Genomic DNA, 19,470 nt, shown 5'->3' on the forward strand with positions numbered 1-19,470 from the left:
GAGAGGTTCCTTGTATAGAATAATTGAATTCCTCCTCTTACACATCTCTTGAACAACAAATATCTGGAATTATATTGTTTTTGACATGCCAATCTTGACTTTATTCATAAATGTGTGCTTATATAAGAAACACATGGTTTTAAAATTTCACAATTCTTTAGAACTTACTTTTTGTTGAATTGTTTAGTTTAAGAAAATCAATTACACTTTATATATAAAAAATGTTCTGTGCTCAATTCGGCAGCACATACACTAAAATTGAAATGATACAGAGAAGAGTACCATGGCCCCTGTGCAAAGATGACAAGCAAATTCATGAAGTGTTCCATATTTTTACAACAGACGCTGGAGTGGATGTGGCCAGAAAGGAACCCTACTGGATTTGAACCCTACTGCATTCTTGGGTGGGAGTGTAAACTTGTTCAGCTACTTCGGAAAGGAGTATGAAGGTTCCTCAAAAGATTCCACATAGCGCTCCCCTATGACTCAACAAATACTACTTCTGGGCATTTACCCAAATGATCACAAACAAGACCATACTAAAACTACTAGCACTACTATATTTATTGCAGCATTATTTACCATAGCTAAAATATGGAACCAACATTGATGCCTCTCAGTACATGAATGGATCAAGAAAATGTTATAGATAGATAAATAGATAGATAGATTGATTTCCATTGTGTGTGTGTGTGTGTGTGTGTGTGTGTGTGTGTGTGTGTGTGTGTGTGTGTGTGTGAGAATAGGAATTCTATACCTCCATCTGAAAGAATGACATTGCCCAATTTGTTAGGAAATGGAAAGGCTTGGAAAAAATTATATTAGTGAAGTAAGCCAAGTCCAAAGAAACATAGGTCCCATGGTTTCCCTTATTTGCAATAAATAATATATGTTTGAGATAAGCAGAAAAGGTCAAAAGCTATGTGCATATGACCAGATAAGATGATGTTAAATGAAATGACCCCCAAAGTAAGTACACAAGTGGGTTTTTTCTTGCTTGCTATTATTTCAAACGTATTTATAATGTACGATGTATTTTATTGTTTCTTTATATGTTCCTCGCCCACAGTATAACCTCTGTTTTCACTGTATTTGATTTTGGTGCACCTGAATCTTGTATATACACTTAGCTAATTGGGGAGGGGAAAGAAGAAACAAAATGGTTAACTAGGAATACTGGTCCACCCATTGTGACAATGAGATGCACAAGACACTATGTTGAAAGTTGAACTTTAGGGGGCTGAGAAGGTGGCTCAGTGGTAGAGCGCTTGCCTTGCAAGCCAGAGGCCCTGGGTTCGATTCCTCAGCACCACATAAGCAAAAAGAAAAAAGCCGGAAGTGGAGCTATGGCTCAAGTGGTAGAGTGCTAGCCTTGAGCTGAAGAGCTGAGGGACAGCGCCCAGGCCCAGAGTTCAGGCCCCACAACCAGACCCCCCCCCCAAAAAAAAACCCAAACGAAAGTTGAACTTTACAATTTAGGTGGGGTTGGGGGGGAGTGTACTTGTAGAGGTGTGAGGAAGGGATGGTGGGTGAAAAAACAAAGGAGGAGGTAACAATGCCTGAGAGGAAATGGACTCATTACCTTGCTCATGTAAATGAAACCCCTCTGTATGGTATTTTAACAATAAAATACATATAAAAATGTTCTGAGATGGAAAAGTTTATTTCCCCTATTATACCCATATAATATCATTAACTAAGAAATTAATGCAAAACACTGACGTGAATAAGTGTGTGAGTGTGTGTATGTGTGTGTGCCTGCATGTTGGCGTGCTCAGAGTTTGAACTTAGGGCTTTAAGGTCTTGCTAGGCCTTTCCCCTCTAGTTTGGTGAGCTAGTATATTAGCTACATCTCCATTCATGCTCTTTTCTAGTTCATTAAAAATTTTGAAAAATAATGTCATGATTTTTTGCTCTGATTGGTTTCCAAATGTTATCCACAGAACTCAGCCTTCTGAGTACATATCCTGAGTAGTCAGGATTACAAGGGTGACCAACCAGCACAAGGCTTTCAGAAACATATTAAATGTAGAAGAAAATTTACTTCATGAGTGCTTGTTTTATCATCTACATTTAAAGCATTTTGGAGTGATTATATGTGAATTTATTTCGTTTTTGGAGTCTTAAAAGACAGTACGTGATGATATTTAAAAATTTTACTACTTTTTAAAAAGGAAACTGGAAATGTGGAACAGAAGAAATTTGGCTCTCTTTGGACCTCAATTTATAAGCTCATCTCTGTGCATGATAACCCAATGTCACCAACACAGTCTGTGTTGAAGACAAAATGTGGCAGAAAACAAACACCCTTGGCAACAATTGCTATGGTATTATTTCTTGGACAATATGTATATTGAATTGAGTGTGTAAGAGAATGGAAAATTTTACCTACCTTTTTTGTATTGCTGAAAGACTTTTGGAAACTTTGATTTCCTTCCTCATTGTGTGTCTTTGGACCGTGCACTTAGTGCCTTTAATTACAATTTTTCCCAACATTATAATGGTAATAACATTAGCATTACGGCAAATATTATCTTAAGAATTAAGAGGCATGACACTGGTGAAATACTTAAGTTTCTATGAATAAGCTTTGAATTTGGTCAGCAATTTTTAATACTAAATATAATTCCATATGTATTACAGAAACCATTACATGTAGAGAGAAACCAGAACTAATGTATCAATTGACTGTGATCTGCTTTCAAGGAAGCCAGGTGGATAACTTCTCATGCTGTAATTCAAACTGGTTATCTTGTCTTGATATTGTAAAAATATCAGGGACAGAATAATGAAGAAATGTTGTGCACTGAGCTGAAGCGCATATGAAAATGTGCAAAACTGATAAAACGTAAACTTATCTGAGCAGTATATTGTGTTTTACATCATTTAAGTTACATTGCAAAGATAGGGAGACCTAGAAGAATGAATTCTCCTTTTGATACCCTATCATAGGGACTTAGAAGGATGAACTTACCTCATGCTTGAAGAGGCATCATCGGATGAGAGGAACAGTGTTTTTTTGTTTGCTTCCTTCCATTTATTCTTCAGTTTGAAATCTGAACTACTTGAAACTGAAGGAAACCAAGGGAAATCAGACATGCAGGCTTTGGAAAGAGCAATAAACATAAAATAAAATAAATATAGCCTTGTAAAAGGTCAAACTAAATTGAGTTTTATAGTCTCAAGTGATCTAAGCAATATCATGATATTGAAAATTTTAAAATGTTATGAGTTGCTTAATTTTTTTCCTTTCTACTACCTTGAATTAATTATTGATTTTGTATAGAGAGCTTAAAGATGAGATTAACAAGTAACATGAATAAAAATGGACAAAAGTTCTGAATAGGCCTGTTTTCCAAAAAGCCCTGAAAATCACAGTGGGTTTACAAAGTTGTGTTTAATACCATTTCTTTGCTGGCTTAGTGAACAGAAGTCATTAGAGAAATGCAATTGAAAATTACTATGATACTACTTCATAACTATTATAACTCTTACAAAAAAACCCCAAAAGAACCAGGTGTGGTGGTAAAGGTTTGTAATTCCAAGCATTTTGGAGGTTGGACTAAGAGGAATTGAGTCTAAAGCCAGTCTGGGTTACTTCACCTATTAGAAACATGCACTTTCATAAAACTCAAAAGGCAATAATGTTGGTGAGAGTATGAAGAAAAGAAAATTCTCTACACTCTTGGTCAAAATACAGGCTCATATTCTCGTTGTAGAAATTAGTATGCATTTTCTAAAAAAATGCAAAGTTGAAATATCATCTGACTCACCAATCATGATTGTTTCTCTCTGGGTAACTCGTGAATATATTTGTAGTTCATTGTTATTCACATTATTCACAACAGCAGCCAAGATATACTTCGAAGATAAGTGTTCAAATTCACACAATTAAAGCAACTCTGGTACATGCACAAATACATGTTCTGTTTCATCCTTAAAATAGCAAGATACTTCTCCCATTAGCCACAACTTACAATGACCAGAAAGATGTAATCTAAATGAACAAAAATTTTGTCTTCCGATCTTTGTAATACTACACACACGCAAACACACCAACCTCAAACATTACGAGAGAATTTTTTTTTAAAGTAAAGCAAACTGGAATCACTAGGGCATTTAGATCACAATGTAGAAGATAGTAGATATGAAGGATAACCAAGTACAGAGTTGTAATGTACAAGATGAGGTTACAGGGGACTACAGTGGCCTTACAAAGGAATGAAGCTAAGTAAGTAGGAGTTGTTCTTCCGAATGAAGCTAAATAAATAGGAGTTGTTCTTCCGAGTAGGGTTTGCTCTTTAAAGTTGTTCTTCCTTCAGTAATGGATGAGATTAATGTAATTCTTTAAATATACCTGCCTGTTTGCAGAAATAATATCAAACAATATAGCAATAATGTTCTATGCTCAACATAGAACAAAATGTCAAATTAAAATACATAAGATTATTCTTGATATAAACTAATTATTACAAGTAAGGGAAAACCTGAGACCTATGTTTCTTTAAGTCTGGCTTACTTCACTTAATATTTTTTCCAAGATCTTCCATTTCCTTACAAATGAGGTGGTATCATTCTTTCTGATGGAAGCATAGTATTCCACATGCATGTGTAAGTGTGTGTGTATGAGAGAGTGACATTTTCTTCATTCATCTACTGAGGTGCATCTGGGTTGATATCATATCTTAGCTATGGTAAATAATACTGTGATAAACACAATTGTGCTGGTAGCTTTAGTGTGGCCTTGTTTGTTGTCACGTGGGTAAATGCCCAGAAGTGGTATTAGTGGGTAATAGGGAAGCATTATTGTGTACATCAAGGATAATCTTAGTAGATGAGCAGAATAGCTCACTATCTACTTACATATGATCTTTTTTTTTTTTTTTGGTCGGTCGTGGGGCCTGAACCCTGGGTCTGGGCACTGTCCCTGAGCTCTTCAGCTCAAGGTTAGCGTTCTACCACTTGAGACACAGTGCCACTTCCAGGTTTTTTCTGCTTATGTGGTGCTGAGGAATCGAACCCAGGGCCTCATGCATGCAAGGCAAGCATTCTTACCACTGAGCCACCTTCCCAGTCCTACATATGATCTTATAAGGTGATTCCAAGTGAAATGAACTCAAAGACATGTTTTTGTTGTTGTTGTTCTTAATGTAGTATGTGATTTCTTTTTATCTTTTGTGTTTTCCCCACCAATGTTTATCCCCTGTAGTCACTGTATTTGATTTTGATACCCTGGTTATTGTAAATATGTTGATCTGAACTAGGAAAGGGAAAGGTGAATAAACAAAATAGTGAGACAAAGGACAAAGGGGGAACCTATGCAGACGAGATATTCACAATATTTTGGAAATAATCTTGGGGGATGTTAGGAAGGAAGAGGGAGTAACATGGGGGAAGTGGTAACAAGTTAGAAAAAAATGAATTCACTAACTTACTTATGTAAATCTAACCCCTCTGTACATTAACTTGATAATAAAATTTAAATAAAAATAAAATACATGAGAGCAGCAATACAGGAGATGAGAGTGGGGAAAATATTGTACTATACAGAGAAAAGTAGAACAGCTATGGAGTACAGTGATTTCACTGTAACATAGGAAGTGATAAACTAGTATACACCTTTTCACCCTCATGTCAATCACTAAACAGGGAAAACAAAATGCAAACTCAGTAAAACAATAGAGATAAAATAGAAAAATAAACAATTAAGGTGAAGAGATGAATTGGACCAAGAATAACAAATGACACAGAAAGCAAGTAAGCTGGTAAGTTTAAAAAATATTACCCATAATAGTATTTTTTACATCTCAATTTGTTAGAACTATAATTCAAATCACAGTTTAATAATATATTATTTTAATAATGTTATTATTACTGATTTAATATTGAATGTTTAACATATAATTTTAATTTTAGTAGATATAGAAAAGAAGAAAGTGAAACTAATTTTAATAATATATTTCATGAATTGTAAAATTGAGAAGCATTAGAATTTAAACAAACATATCATTATTTCAATAATAAATCATCATTTCATTTTTGTGAATTAATTTAATAATTCAGTTTATTCTACACTTAGCACTCATCATAACATCAAATAATAAATTATTGCATATGACTCTTGGTATTAGGTGAAAAGGCTCAACACTGTGGTAAAATTCACACCACACATTCTCCAGGCAGTGTATGAGGGTATGACTCCTCTTGTCTAGCTTTAATTGTGGAAATTTGATTACTACGTGCATGTTAAATTCCTGTCTAGGAGACATCCATAAAATTATATACATCCATAAAATTATATACAGTATTTCATATGATGCTTATAGAACATATTCATTAAATTTTTATTTTCTGCCAAATATATATTTGTAGAGAGACTGAATTTCTGAGTAGATGATGGTGTATGTGTGCCAGATAATACATATTGAGGCTTATTTTATATTTCTGACATTGTTTCAATAGTTGGATTTAATTTTCCATAAGGTGTTAAGTGTATTATATTGGATATATGAAAGTAATGAATGTTTATTACATTAATCCATTGTCACTTGTCTAATCCCAAGTATAAATTATCCATGTGTTTGAAGTAATGAAAAAAACAACAGATATAAGCAAGATAAATCTGTCTAATCCCAAGTACAAATTATCCATGTGTTTGAAATAATGAAAATAACAACAAATATAAGCAAGATAAATCAGACTCTAGACAAGTATTTCCTCCTTTATTTTGATAGTTGGTCCTCTTTTACAATACAGTATATTCTTGGGAAAATGTGCTCCACGCTGACCACAACTGAAGAATATTATGATTTGATCTATCCTAAGAGAAAAAAGGAAGGTAATCCTTCCTTCCAAACTTCTGCTCCCAGAGATGTGATCTGTTTTATGGTAGTGACTTGAAAATGAACATTTTTCACAGTCAACTTTGAAAAGCCATCTTGATAGACCATTGTTAGAGAGGATTATTCAAGGTTTTGCAAGGATGCCAGATTGGCTCATTTTGAAACAATGAAAACAGGAATTTAGTCAGCTGTTTTTGTTTCTTTAGGAGAAAAACCTATTGAGTATAGGCCAGGGGATCATTGGGACCCAGTGAAGCTACTACCTTGAATAGTAAACCTAGACCTCTAAAAAATATACTCCAGTAAGCACAGCCAGTCAGAGCTGCTATCACAGCCTACATGAAGTCAGGCAAATAACAGAAGATGAGAGCCATTTAACTGATAAAAACATATTTTTATGAGTCAGACTGAAATGAGACTCTAGAGAGAGGGTCAGAAATACTGATTAGAGAGATTAAATTTGTCACACAAAGATTGGAAAATAGAATTCCTTGTAGAACAAATAAATCATAGAAAGCCTGTGCATGTAAGAATATGACAGCAGACCAAATTCCAGAAATGCACATTTTCTTAGAGGACAGCTTAATGAATTATCAATGGAAATCTTTGGATTCTTAAATATTTGACCACATGTGGGAGAAGGCCAATTACTGAAGAGAAAGAAAATGTCATCACTCTGTTAGGAGGTTCAGTATCACGTTACGAAGTAATCAAGCACAGACTTGTAATAAAAAGAGAAAAAAATAATTTTTCCAAATGAGGGGCTCATTTGATTTGATTTAGTAGTTCTTGATTTATTTGCTAGCAATTCCCATACAATTGATCCAGTCCCACATCTGAGTTGATATTTACTGAAGTATTCCCACATGAAGGAAAAGAGAAAATTTACAAATGTATGATGAAATGAATTGAGGGTGACGTGTTCTAATACTGATATCTGACCTTTAGACACAGGAGAAGAGGTGGATTCTCTTTTTATATAAAAATCCCCCATTTCTTAGCCTGGTGCCAGACGCTCACAGCTGTAATCCTAGCTACTCTGGAAGCTGAGATCTGAGGACTGCTGTTCAAAGACAGCTGGGGCACCTGAGACTGTTATCTCCATTGAACCACCAGAAAACCAGAAGTGGCACTGTGGCTCAAGAGGTGGAGAACTGACCTTCAGTTGAAGAGTTTAGGAACAGGTCCCACTCCCATAGTAAAAGACCAACAACAACAACAAAAAATCCCCCTTCTCTTGGACTGCTTACATCTTTTCCTAACATTCAACAAAAAGCCCTTTTATCACCCGCTACATTTAAGTCCTAAACTAACTACTGCCAATAGAATGATGTGGTATCTGATGTCAAAAGGTTCATATTTGCGGAAACAAATACCAACAGGGTTAACATTTTTCCCATTCCTTGAACTCTTGCCCTGGGCCCTGAACATGGTTATGTGGTAGCTTTAATGTGAGCTTGTTTGTTATTTATTGGATTACTGCCCACGAGGGTAATTAATGAGTCATAGGGGAGATTTATGTTTAGTCTTTTGAGTACTCCCCATACTGCATTACAGAGTGATTGAAAAAGTTTAATTTGGAAGGGAGTTCCGGGAAGATGGCAGAGGAGAAGCTGGAGGCTAAACAAGCTCTCTTATACAAAGCAGTTTTAGTGTTCCAGTGAACAGTCCTAAGCCAGAGAATCACACCAAGTGTGCCATCACAGGACAGAGAGTTAGGCCAGAGAGGGAAAATCCAGGCAAGGAGATAGATCTGAGCACTTGCCAGCAGATGCTACTGCGGCTGCAGTGGTGGTGAAAATGGCCATAGCTGCCATACCTGCAACACAGAGAGTCCAGGACAAAGGAGTCAGATGCGGCAGGCGAGCAGATTCTACTCAATATCAGCAAGAAGCGACAAGGAGGAAATATTTCATCCTGCAGTTCACAGACCAGAGACAACCCAGGAACCAAGACTCCACGTGGGTAGAAGCCTTAAATCCTCACTCCTTCTCAGGGAGCAGAGGAGGAAAGGCCACCCCCCCACTACCAGAGATCTCCATCTTTGATACTGACACAGGCCAGGCAGAGCTGCTAGCTCCAACTCAGGCCTTGGAAGAAAACTAGCGTCATTTAGCAGGTCACAAGAACCTAAACTGACCGGCCAGACTCAGCTCCACCCAGGGAAAAGTCACCCAGCTCTGGATGCCAATTCCAGGAGTGGCTTTCTTCACTTGGTAAACAGAGCCAGAGGCTGCCCCTCCCTTTAGCAGCCTTGACAATCAATTGAAATTCAGTAAACAGGAACCCTGAGAATGGCTCCAGGCTGGGCTTTGTGAGTCTCTCAGAAACCCCTCAGGGAAAAGCTACTGATGGCTGAAAGGCCTCAACTCCACCCAGAATTTAGCATCATCACAGCATCTCCAAACTTGAGGAAAGAGCCATCTCCCTCTTTTGTGATACTCAAAGCAGATCTCCCTCCCATTGAACTAGCCTGGGAGGAGGATCACAAAATCTGGGTAAAGCAGAGCATTTTTCTGCCTACTCAAACTGACTTAAGAAACCAACCAAGCCACAGGAAAATCAAACACCACAAGCAGACCAGAGACTCCAACAAGTGGCTGGTTATGGACACAAGGGAGATACAGGATCTTCACACCCCTCCAATAAAATTAAAGAACTTTTTTTTCTTTTTTTTGGGGTACCTTTTAATAAAATTTTTTTTTCTAAAATTTTTTTAATTCTTAATTTTTAGCTTTTTAAAAAATTGTTTTTTAGGGCTGGGAAGGTGGCTCAGTGGTAGAGTGCTTGCCTTGCATGCATGAGGCCCTGGGTTCGATTCCCCAGCACCACATAAGCAAAAAGAAAAAAAGCCAGAAGTGGCGCTGTGGCTCAAGTGGTAGAGCGCTAGCCTTGAGCTGAAGAGCTGAGGGACAGCGCCCAGACCCACAGTTCAGGCCCCACAACTGGACCAAAAAAAAAAAATTGTTTTCTAGTAACATTTTTTCTGCCTCTTATAATTTTTATTTGGGGAATATATGTGTGTGTGCGTTTTTTTTCTTTCTTTTTAATAGTTTATTTTTTTTTTTTTGTTTTTTGTTTAGCTCTCCTGAATATTTGATCTTTTTTTCTTTCTACCTCAATGTTTTCACCTTTTCTTCTCTTCATTCTTCTTTGTGTGACTTAATTGCTGTTCTGCACATCCTCAGATATACCCATAGTCAATTATTAGACCTTATCCCCCATTGTGTACACACTTAATCCAGAAATTTATTACTCAATTCAAAACCTCTTAGACTTAAATTCCTTAATAGCACTATGACTCTTTATACCTGTATAATAATTTCAGTATTTTTATTTTTAATTTTTCATGTTTCCATTATTTCCCTCCCCTTCCCTCATTGTATCCACTTCTTCTCTGCGTATTTTGTTTTAATCCTGCATAATTTTTAAGCACTACAATTTTTATTTTTTAATTTTTTCTTTTCTATTTTTTCTTGTCTCTATTTTCTCTTTCTCTTTCTTCTTTTTTTCTCTCTCTCTGCTTTCATCCTATCCAAACTATTTCCCACTTTGAGATTAGGACTTAGTTAAGTAAACTCTCCCTGTGCCTTCCTACATCTTTTTATTCCTATTTTTACCCACATCTCTCCTCAACATAATAATTTCTCGTATGCCAAATACTTCTTTGGGGTTTGTAGCCCATTAATCTATAATTGTTTGATGTTGAATACATATATCTGATGAACTAGATTGTATCTGCAGACTTTGCACTGTGCAAGTACAGACTTTGATTGATGCGTGCTTTAAGATAGTGTTCTAGCACAAAACTGGTGTTACTTTCATCCTAAATGAGCAGAGTGAGCTGGAAAAACACACAAAAAAATGGAAAGTGCGCGTATCTCAACTCCAAGTCATGATAATCAGGGGACAGAACAGATAATGAATAATCCAGAGGAGAGTTCCCAGAGATCTCTACAAACACTGCTGGCAACAATGGTAAATGAAAATATTGAAAACATACAAAGGATTCTGTATGAGCGTGATAGGGAGAGAGAGGAGGCAAACCAAAGGTTAATGCGGGAATATCATGAGCCTGAGGAAGCTACTCAAAAACCGATACAGAAATTGAATGACCAGCTGGAGACCACTCCAATAGAAATGCAGGAATGTCATGAGCACGCTGAGAACACTGAAAGAGAAATACAAGAATGGTGTGAATGTGAGGAAGCTAAGCAAAGAATAATACAAGAATTGAGAGAACAGGACGAGAATACACAAAGATCACTAAAGGCATTCAGGAATCCATTAACAAAGAGCTGAAGGAAGTCATGGAGACCACAAAGGGAATGCTGAATGGCACCCAACAGAAGGAATGGGAGTCCAACGAAATCATAACCAATCAACTAAATTATTTGATAATAAACACTGAACACCAAATTAAGGAAGTAAAAAAGCTCATACAAGTCTAGACCAAAGCTTCAACAAAGAATTTGAAGGCATCAAAACTGAACAATTGGGGAAATGAGATAAAAAACAAATAGAAAGTCTTTACCGCAGGTTAGACCATGCAGAAGATAGAATCTCGGGGATTGAAGACAGCCTAGATATTGTGGAGAAAGAACATACAACAATCCAAGACAAGTCCAAGAAATATGATAGATCTATTCAAGACTTGGAAGACACCACAGAAGACCTAATCTGAGGATAATGGGTGTAGACGAGCACCTTGAAATAGGAGTTAATGATCTAGGAAATTTGTTTAACAGGGAACTAGTAGAGAACTTCCCAAACATGCAAAAAAATAGGCCTATTCAGATATGAGAAGCTTTTAGAACACCAAATAGACCAAACCAGAATAGGACATCCCACCATCACATTATAATCCAAACAAGATCAATTCAGACCAAGGAAAAGATCCTTAAAGCTGTCAAGGAGAAAAGACCAATCATCTGTACAGGGAAATCCATTACAATCACCTCAGATTTCTCAGCAGCGACTATCAAAGCAATGAGAGCCTGGAATGATGTATGCCATGTCCTAAAGACAAAAACTGTCAACCAAGAATACTGTACCCAGCTAAACTCTCCTTCATAACTGAAGGCCAAATAAAATCCTTTCATAGCAAAGAAAAATTGAAACAGTATATCTCCACAAAACCAGCCCTACAAAAGATTCTTAAAGATGTCCTACACATAGAAACCAACAAGACCACAATAAAGGCCAAGAAACTGCACCCAAACTGAGAATCCAAGAACTATAGCAAGAACCCAGTACCTCTAGCCCCCATGAAGGTGGATTAAATGGCAGGATCTCCCAAATACTTCTCAGTCCTATCTCTCAATATTAACTGACTTTATCCAAGTAAGCGACATATACTGTCTAGTTGGATTAGAAATCAAGATCTTTCTATCTGCTGCCTGCAGGAGTCACATCTTGCCCGTAAAAACAAACACATTTTCAATGTTAAAGGTTGGAACAAAATCTACCAAGCAAACGGCCCCCATAAACAGGCGGGAGTTGCAATCCTAATATCAGATAAAATAGACTTCAAATTAAAACTCGTGAGAAGAGATAAAGAAGGTCGCTACATACTAATTAAGGGATCTCTCTTTCAGGAGGATATTACAATTCTAAATATCTACTCGCCAAACAATGGAGCAACCAAATATATCCAAGAAACACTACTTTCCCTCAAATCTAATATAACTACAAAGACATTAATTGTTGGGGATTTTAAAAAACACTCTCCCCACTAGATAGATCAACTCGGCAAAACTCAACAGAGAAACTACAGATCTAAACAGCTGCAAAGATCAACTAGATTTAACAGATATCTACCGAACATTTCACCCAGCAACATCAGAATACACGTTTTTCTCAGCAGCACATGGAACATTGTCTAAAATAGACCACATTTAAGCCACAAAGCAAACTTGTCCAAATTCAGAAACATTGAAGTTATATCTTGCATTCTCTCTGACCACAAGGGAATAAAATTAGAACTCAACACCAAAAGCCACCAAAGAAAGTCTGGTATCACATGGAGGCTGAAAAACACACTGCTGAATCACGAGTTGGTTATGAAAGAGATAAGATAGGAAATTCAAATGTTCATGCTATTCAAAAAAATGAGCACACAAATTACCAGCTCCTCTCGGATATAGTAAAGGCAGTACTCAGAGGCAAGTTTATAGCTCTGAGTTCCTACATCAACAAATTCGAGAGAACTGAAACCAAAAATTTAATGAGACATCTAAAACTCCTTGAAAAAGAGAAGCAAGATAAACCCCAATCCAGTAGACGGGAAGAAATAATTAAAATTAAATCAGAATTAAATTAATTAGAATCCAAAAAAGCTATAGAAAGAATAAACAAAACAAAGAGTTGGTTCTTCGAAAAAATTAACAAAATTGACAGACCCTTAGCAAACCTTATCAGAAAAAGAAGAGAACACACCCAAATTAATAAACTCAGAGATGAGAATGGGAAACATCACCACGGAAAAAACCAAGATTCAAAATATTATGAGGGAATACTTCTCAAAATTTTATGCTAATAAGTTTGAGAACTTGACAGAAATGGACCTTTTCCTAGCAAAAATTGACATGCCAAAACTAAACCAAGATGAGTTAAACCAGATTAACAGGCCCATATCAAGCATTGAAATAGAAACAGCCATAAGAGTCCTCCCAGCTAAGAAAAGTCCTGGACCAGATGGTTTTACAGCGGAATTCTACAAGGCCATCAAAGCAGAGCTCACACCAATATTCCTCCAACTCTTCAATGAAATTGAAAGAGGAAGTTCACTACCGAACACATTCTATGAAGCCTTCATAACCCTCATCCCAAAACCAGGCAGGGACTCATCAAAGAAAGAGAACTATAGACCCATATTTTTGATGAACATTGATGCAAAACTTCTCAACAAAATTTTGTCCAACCGACTTCAACAATTCATCCAAAAAATCGTACACCATGATCAAACAGGATTCATTTCAGGGATGCAAAGCTGGTTCAATATATGCAAATCAATTAATATTATTCATCACATCAACAGGAGCAAGAATAAGAACCACATGGTTATCTCAATAGATGCAGAAAAAGCATTCGACAAGATCCAACACTCATTTATGATGAAGGTTTTGGAAAAATTTGGAATCCATCGAACATTCCTCAATACAATAAAGGCTGTCTAAGACAAACCTACAGCCAGCATTATACTTAATGGTGAAAAACTTAAGCCATTTCCTCTGAACCCAGGAACAAGACAAGGATGTCCACTCTCTCTTCTTCTCTTCAATCTAGTATTAGAATGCCTAGCTACAGCAATAAGACAAGATGCAGACATAAAGGGGATCCAAATAAGGAAAGAAGAAATAAAACTCTCCATCTTTGCAGACGACATGATTTGTATCTAAAGAATCCCCAAGACTCCACGCCCAAATTACTGAAGCTGATTCAAAACTTTGGCAAACTAGCAGGGTATAAAATTAACCCCCCAAAATCAATGGCCTTTCTGTATGCCAACGATGAGAATAGTGTGGCTGAAATTAGGAAAGCAACTCCATTTGTAATAGCCCCACAAAAAAAATACCTAGGAATTAACTTAACCAAAGAAGTGAAGGACCTCTATGATGAAAACTTTAAAATCTTGAGAAAGGAAATCAACACAGAACTTAAAAAATGGCAAACCTCCCATGCTCCTGGATTGGAAAGATTAACATTGTGAAAATGGCAATACTTCCCAAGGCTATCTACAAATTCAATGTGATACCTGTCAAAATTCCAACCTCATTCTTCAAGGAAATAGAAGAGGCAATCCAAAAATTCATATGGAACAAAAAAGGACTCCGAATAGCAAAAACGCTCCTCAATGGAAAGAACACTGCTGGAGAAATATCAATACCAAATTTCAAACTCTACTATAAAGCCATAGTAATCAAAACAGCTTGGTATTGTCATAAGAACACACCTCAGTACCAATGGAAAAAAATTGAAAACCCAGAAATGAACCTACAGACCTATAGCCATCTAATCTTCGATAAGGGAGCTAAAACAATAGAGTGGAACAAAGACAGCCTCTTCAGTAAATGGTGCTGGCAAAATTGGTTAACTACTTGTAGAAAACAAAATGTCATGTCAAAAGCAGCTTTACAATGTCGGTGTGGGGGTGTGGGAGGGGGTTATAATTAGGTGGGGGGAGGGGGGAGGCTGGGAAGGGAGGTGAAGAGTAAACAAAGGAGGAGGCTGCAATGCTTGGTAAGAAATGTATGCATTATCCTGCCCATGTAATTGTAGCCCCTCTGTACAGTATGTTCTCAAATAAAATTAAATTAAATTAAAAAAAAAAACAAACCTAAAGCTAGATCCTTATATATCACCCTGCACCAGAATCAACTCCAAATGGATCAAAGAACTCCAAGGCAAAGGAGACACTCTGAAAACATTACAGGATAGAATAGGAGAAAACCTAGGTCTTCTTGGCTCAGTCCGAAATTTTCTGAATAGAGACCCAGCAACACAACAAATCAAAGAAAGGTTGGACAAATGGGATTGCATAAAGTTGCAGAGCTTCTGCTTGGCAAAGGACATAGCTAGCAAGATCAATAGAATGCCCATGGATTGGGAGAAGATCTTTACTAGCCATCCAATGGACAAGGGTCTCATATCTAAAATATAATTGGAACTCAAAATATTAAATCCCCCAACAACAAATCCTCAAAGAAACAACTGCCAAATAAACAAGTGGGTGAAAGACTTAAAGAGAAACTTCTATGAAAAAGAAAGAAGGATGGCCAATAGACACATAAAGAAATGCTCAACCTCCCTAGCCATAAAAGAAATGCAAATCAAAACAACATTGAGATACCACCTCACTCCAGTTAGAATGGCAAAAATCAAGAACTCTAACAACCACAGATGCTGGAGGGGATTTGGACAGAAGGGAACCTTACTTCATTGTTGGTGGGAATGTAAATTTGTTCAACCACATTGGAAAGCAGTATGGAGGTTCCTCAAAAGACTCCACATAGAACTCCCCTCTGATCCAGCAATTCCACTTTTGGGCATTTACCCAAATGTTTACAAACAAGACCACACTAAAGCTACGAGCACAACCATGTTTATTGCAGCATTATTTACCATAGCTAAGATCTGGAACCAACCCAGATGCCCCTCAGTAGATGAATGGATCAAGAAAATGTGGTATATATACACAATGGAATTCTATGCCTCCATAAGAAAGAATGACATTGCCCCATTTGTTAGGAAATGGAAAGACTTGGAAAAAATTATATTAAGCGAAATAAGACAGGCCCAAAGAAACACAGGCCCCATCGTTTCCCTTATTTGCAATATCTAGTATATGTGTGAGTCAAGCGAAAAAGGTCAGATAATGTGATGTTAGGAAAATAAACCCTTAGATATTTATTTTAATGTTTTTTTTTCTTTCATGCATGTGTTTCTAACGCATTTATAATATTATTTCTTTGTTGCTTTGTATGTCCCTCCCCCACAATATAACCCCTGCTTTCACTATATTTGATGTCAGTATAACTTGTGGAGTAGATGGGGAAAAACAATTCGTTTTAAGGATACAGGTGGACCTGTTGCAACAATGAGAAATACAAGTTGTCATGTCGAAAAGGAGATTTACCATGTTGATGTGAGGTGGGGGTTGGGAGGATTGGGACTTGGGGGGGGAGGGGGGAGGCTGGGAAGGGTTGTGAAGGATAAACAAAGGAGGAGGCGGCAATGCTTGGTAAGAAATGTACGCATTATCCTACCCATATAATTGTATCCCCTCTGTACAGAATGTTCACAAATAAAATAAAATAAATTAAAAAAAAAGAAAATGAGCTTTACAACGTTGGTGTGGGTTGGGAGAGGGGGGAGGATTGGGTGGGGGGTGGGAGGGGAGGCTGGGAAGGGATGTGAAGGGTAAACAAAGGAAGAGGCTGCAATACTTGATAAGAAATGTACGCATTATCCTGCCCATGTAATAGTAACCCCACTGTAAGGTATTTTAACAATAAAATGTGATATATTCAAAAGAACTATAAAAATTCATAAAAGGATTTGTGATCAGAAGTGATAGGTAAGAAAAGTAACTGGAGAGAAGTTCCGGGAAGATGGCGGAGGAGACGCTGGAATCTGAACAAGCTCTCGCATAGAAAGGAGTTTTAGAGTTCCAGTGAACAGTCCTAAGCCAGAGAATCACACCAAGTGTGCCATGACAGGACAGAGAGTTAGACAAGAGAGGGGAAGCCAAGGAAACGCATCAGCTGCCGCTCCGGCGGCGGGGCCGCGGCGGCGGCGACCACCGCGGAGACATACCTGAGACACAGAGAGTCGGGGACGAAGGAGCCAGACGCAGCGGACGAGCGGATTCTACTCAACACCAACAAGAACCGACAAGGAGCGAACATCTTCATCCTGCTGTTTGCAGACCAGAGACGACCCAGGATCCAAGACTCGGCGTGAGTACAAGCCCGACGTCCTCACTCCTCAGGGAGCAGAGGAGGGAAGGCCAGCCCTCCCCCCCCAGCACCGGTGATCTCCATCTTGGATACCGACAAAGCTCGGAGGAGCTGCTAGCTCCAGCTCAGGTCTTGGAATAAAATGAGTCATTTAGCAAGTCACAAGAACTTAACGGCGAAGTGACCTGCCAGACTCAGCTCCATCCAGGGAAAAGTCACCCAGCTCAGGCGCCAGCCATCGGAGTGCCTTGCCTCACTGGGTAACCAGAGCCAGAGGCTGCCCCTCCCTCTAGCAGCCACCACAATCAATTGAAAAACAGAAATCCTGAGAATGGCTCCAGGCTGGGTGCTGTGAGCTTTATCACAAAATAGCCCCAGGGAAAAGCTACTGTTTGTTGAAAGGCCTCAATTCTACCCAGAACCTAGCCTCATCACCACATCCCCCTCTTTTGTGACTCTCAAAGCTGACCACCCTCCCAGAAAACTAACCTGGGAGGGGGATCTCAAAATCTTGGGTAAAGCAGAGCATTTTTCTGCCTCTTCCAACCAACCGACTTAAGAAACCAATCAAGCCACAGGACCTCAAGCTGACCAGAGACTCCAACAAAAGACTGGTTGCAGACAAAATGGAGATACAGGATTCTTCCCACTCCTCCCCCCCCAAAAAAAAATCAAAAGACTTTTTTTTCTTTTTTTTTTCCTTCTTATTCTTCTCTTCTTTTTTTTTGCTTGTTTTTTGTTTTTTGTTACCTTATATATATATATATATATATATATATATATATATATATATATATATATATATAAACATTTTTTCCCTTCTAAAACTTTTATTAATCTTTAATTTTTGCCTCTTCTGAAAAAATAATTGTTTTCCAGTAACTTTTTTTTTTCTCATCTTATAATTTTTATTTTAGGAATACGTGAATGAGAGTTTTCCTTTCTTTTCTTGTCTTCTTTCTCTTTTTCTTTCTTTCTTAATTATCTTTTTGTTTTTTATCTAGCTCTACTGAACTTCTGATCTTTTCTTCTCCCTTTCCCATCCTTAAAGCTTTTCACATCTCCTCTATGTCCCTCCCCTTCTCTGAACATATTCACATTCCTCTCTAAATAGACGGTCTTTTAACCTCTATAATAACATTAATTTTTACGTTTCTATCCTTTTTCTGGTCTCTCTTTATTCCCCTTTCCGTCTCTTCTTTTTCTCTCTCTCTCTAATTGCATCCTACCCAACCCATTTCCTGCACTGTGATTAGGACATAGTTAACTCTCCCTGTGCCTCCCCACACCAATCTATTCCTATTTTTTACCCACATCTCTCCCTAATCCTAATAATTTCTGGTTTTCCAAATTCTTTTCTGTGGTTCGAAGTCCTTTAACATATAGTCATTTGATGTTGAATAGATGTATCTGTTGAACTAGATTGTATCTGTAGACTATTGACTGTACAAATGCAAACTTTGGCTGATGGTTGCCTTAAGATAGTGTTCTAGCACAAAACTAGTGCATTCTTTATCTCAAATGGGCCGAGTAAGCGAGAAAAGCACAAGAAAAATGGCAAATTCGGGTATCTCAATTCCCAACCTTGATAATCAGGGATTAGAACAGATAAAGAATAATCCAGAGGAGAGTTCCCAAATAGCTCTACAAACACTAATAGGAAACATGATAAATGAGAAGTTTGACAATGTACAAAGGACTCTGTATGAGCGTGATAGGGAGAGAGAGGAGGCATCCCAGAAGTTTATACAGGAATATCATAAGCGTGAGGAAGCTTCTCAAAAACTGATACAGGATTTGCGTGAACAACTTGAGAATACTCAAAGAGAAAGGGAGGAATGGCGTGAGCAGGCAGAGAACACTCAAAGAGAAGTGCAGGAATCCCACAGAAGGGAGGAAACTAATCAAAGAGTAATTCACGAATTAAGAGACCAGGTAGAGAATACACAAAGATCACTAAAGGCATTCATGGAATCCATTAACAAAGAGCTGAAGGAAGTCAGGGAGACCACAAAGGGAATGCTGAATGGAACCCAACAGAAGGAATGGGAATCCAAAGAAACCATAACCAATCAACTAAGTGATTTGAGAACAAACGCTGAACACCAAATTAAGGAAGTAAAGAAATTCATACAAGACCTAAAACAGAGCTTCAACAAAGAACTTGA

General features: G+C 37.6%; 1 non-coding gene across 1 annotated transcript; it reads left to right on the plus strand.

The window, feature by feature from the left end:
• Window positions 1-228: 228 nt before the first annotated feature.
• LOC138835163 (U6 spliceosomal RNA) lies at window positions 229-335 on the plus strand. The gene has a single exon (XR_011374480.1). It is a non-coding gene; the product is annotated as a U6 spliceosomal RNA (small nuclear RNA).
• The last annotated feature ends 19,135 nt before the right edge of the window (window positions 336-19,470 follow it).

The sequence above is a fragment of the Dipodomys merriami genome, unplaced genomic scaffold (assembly GCF_024711535.1).
Source record: "Dipodomys merriami isolate MVZ:Mamm:240054 unplaced genomic scaffold, mDipMer1.0.p SCAF_23, whole genome shotgun sequence".
Lineage (NCBI taxonomy): Eukaryota > Metazoa > Chordata > Mammalia > Rodentia > Heteromyidae > Dipodomys > Dipodomys merriami.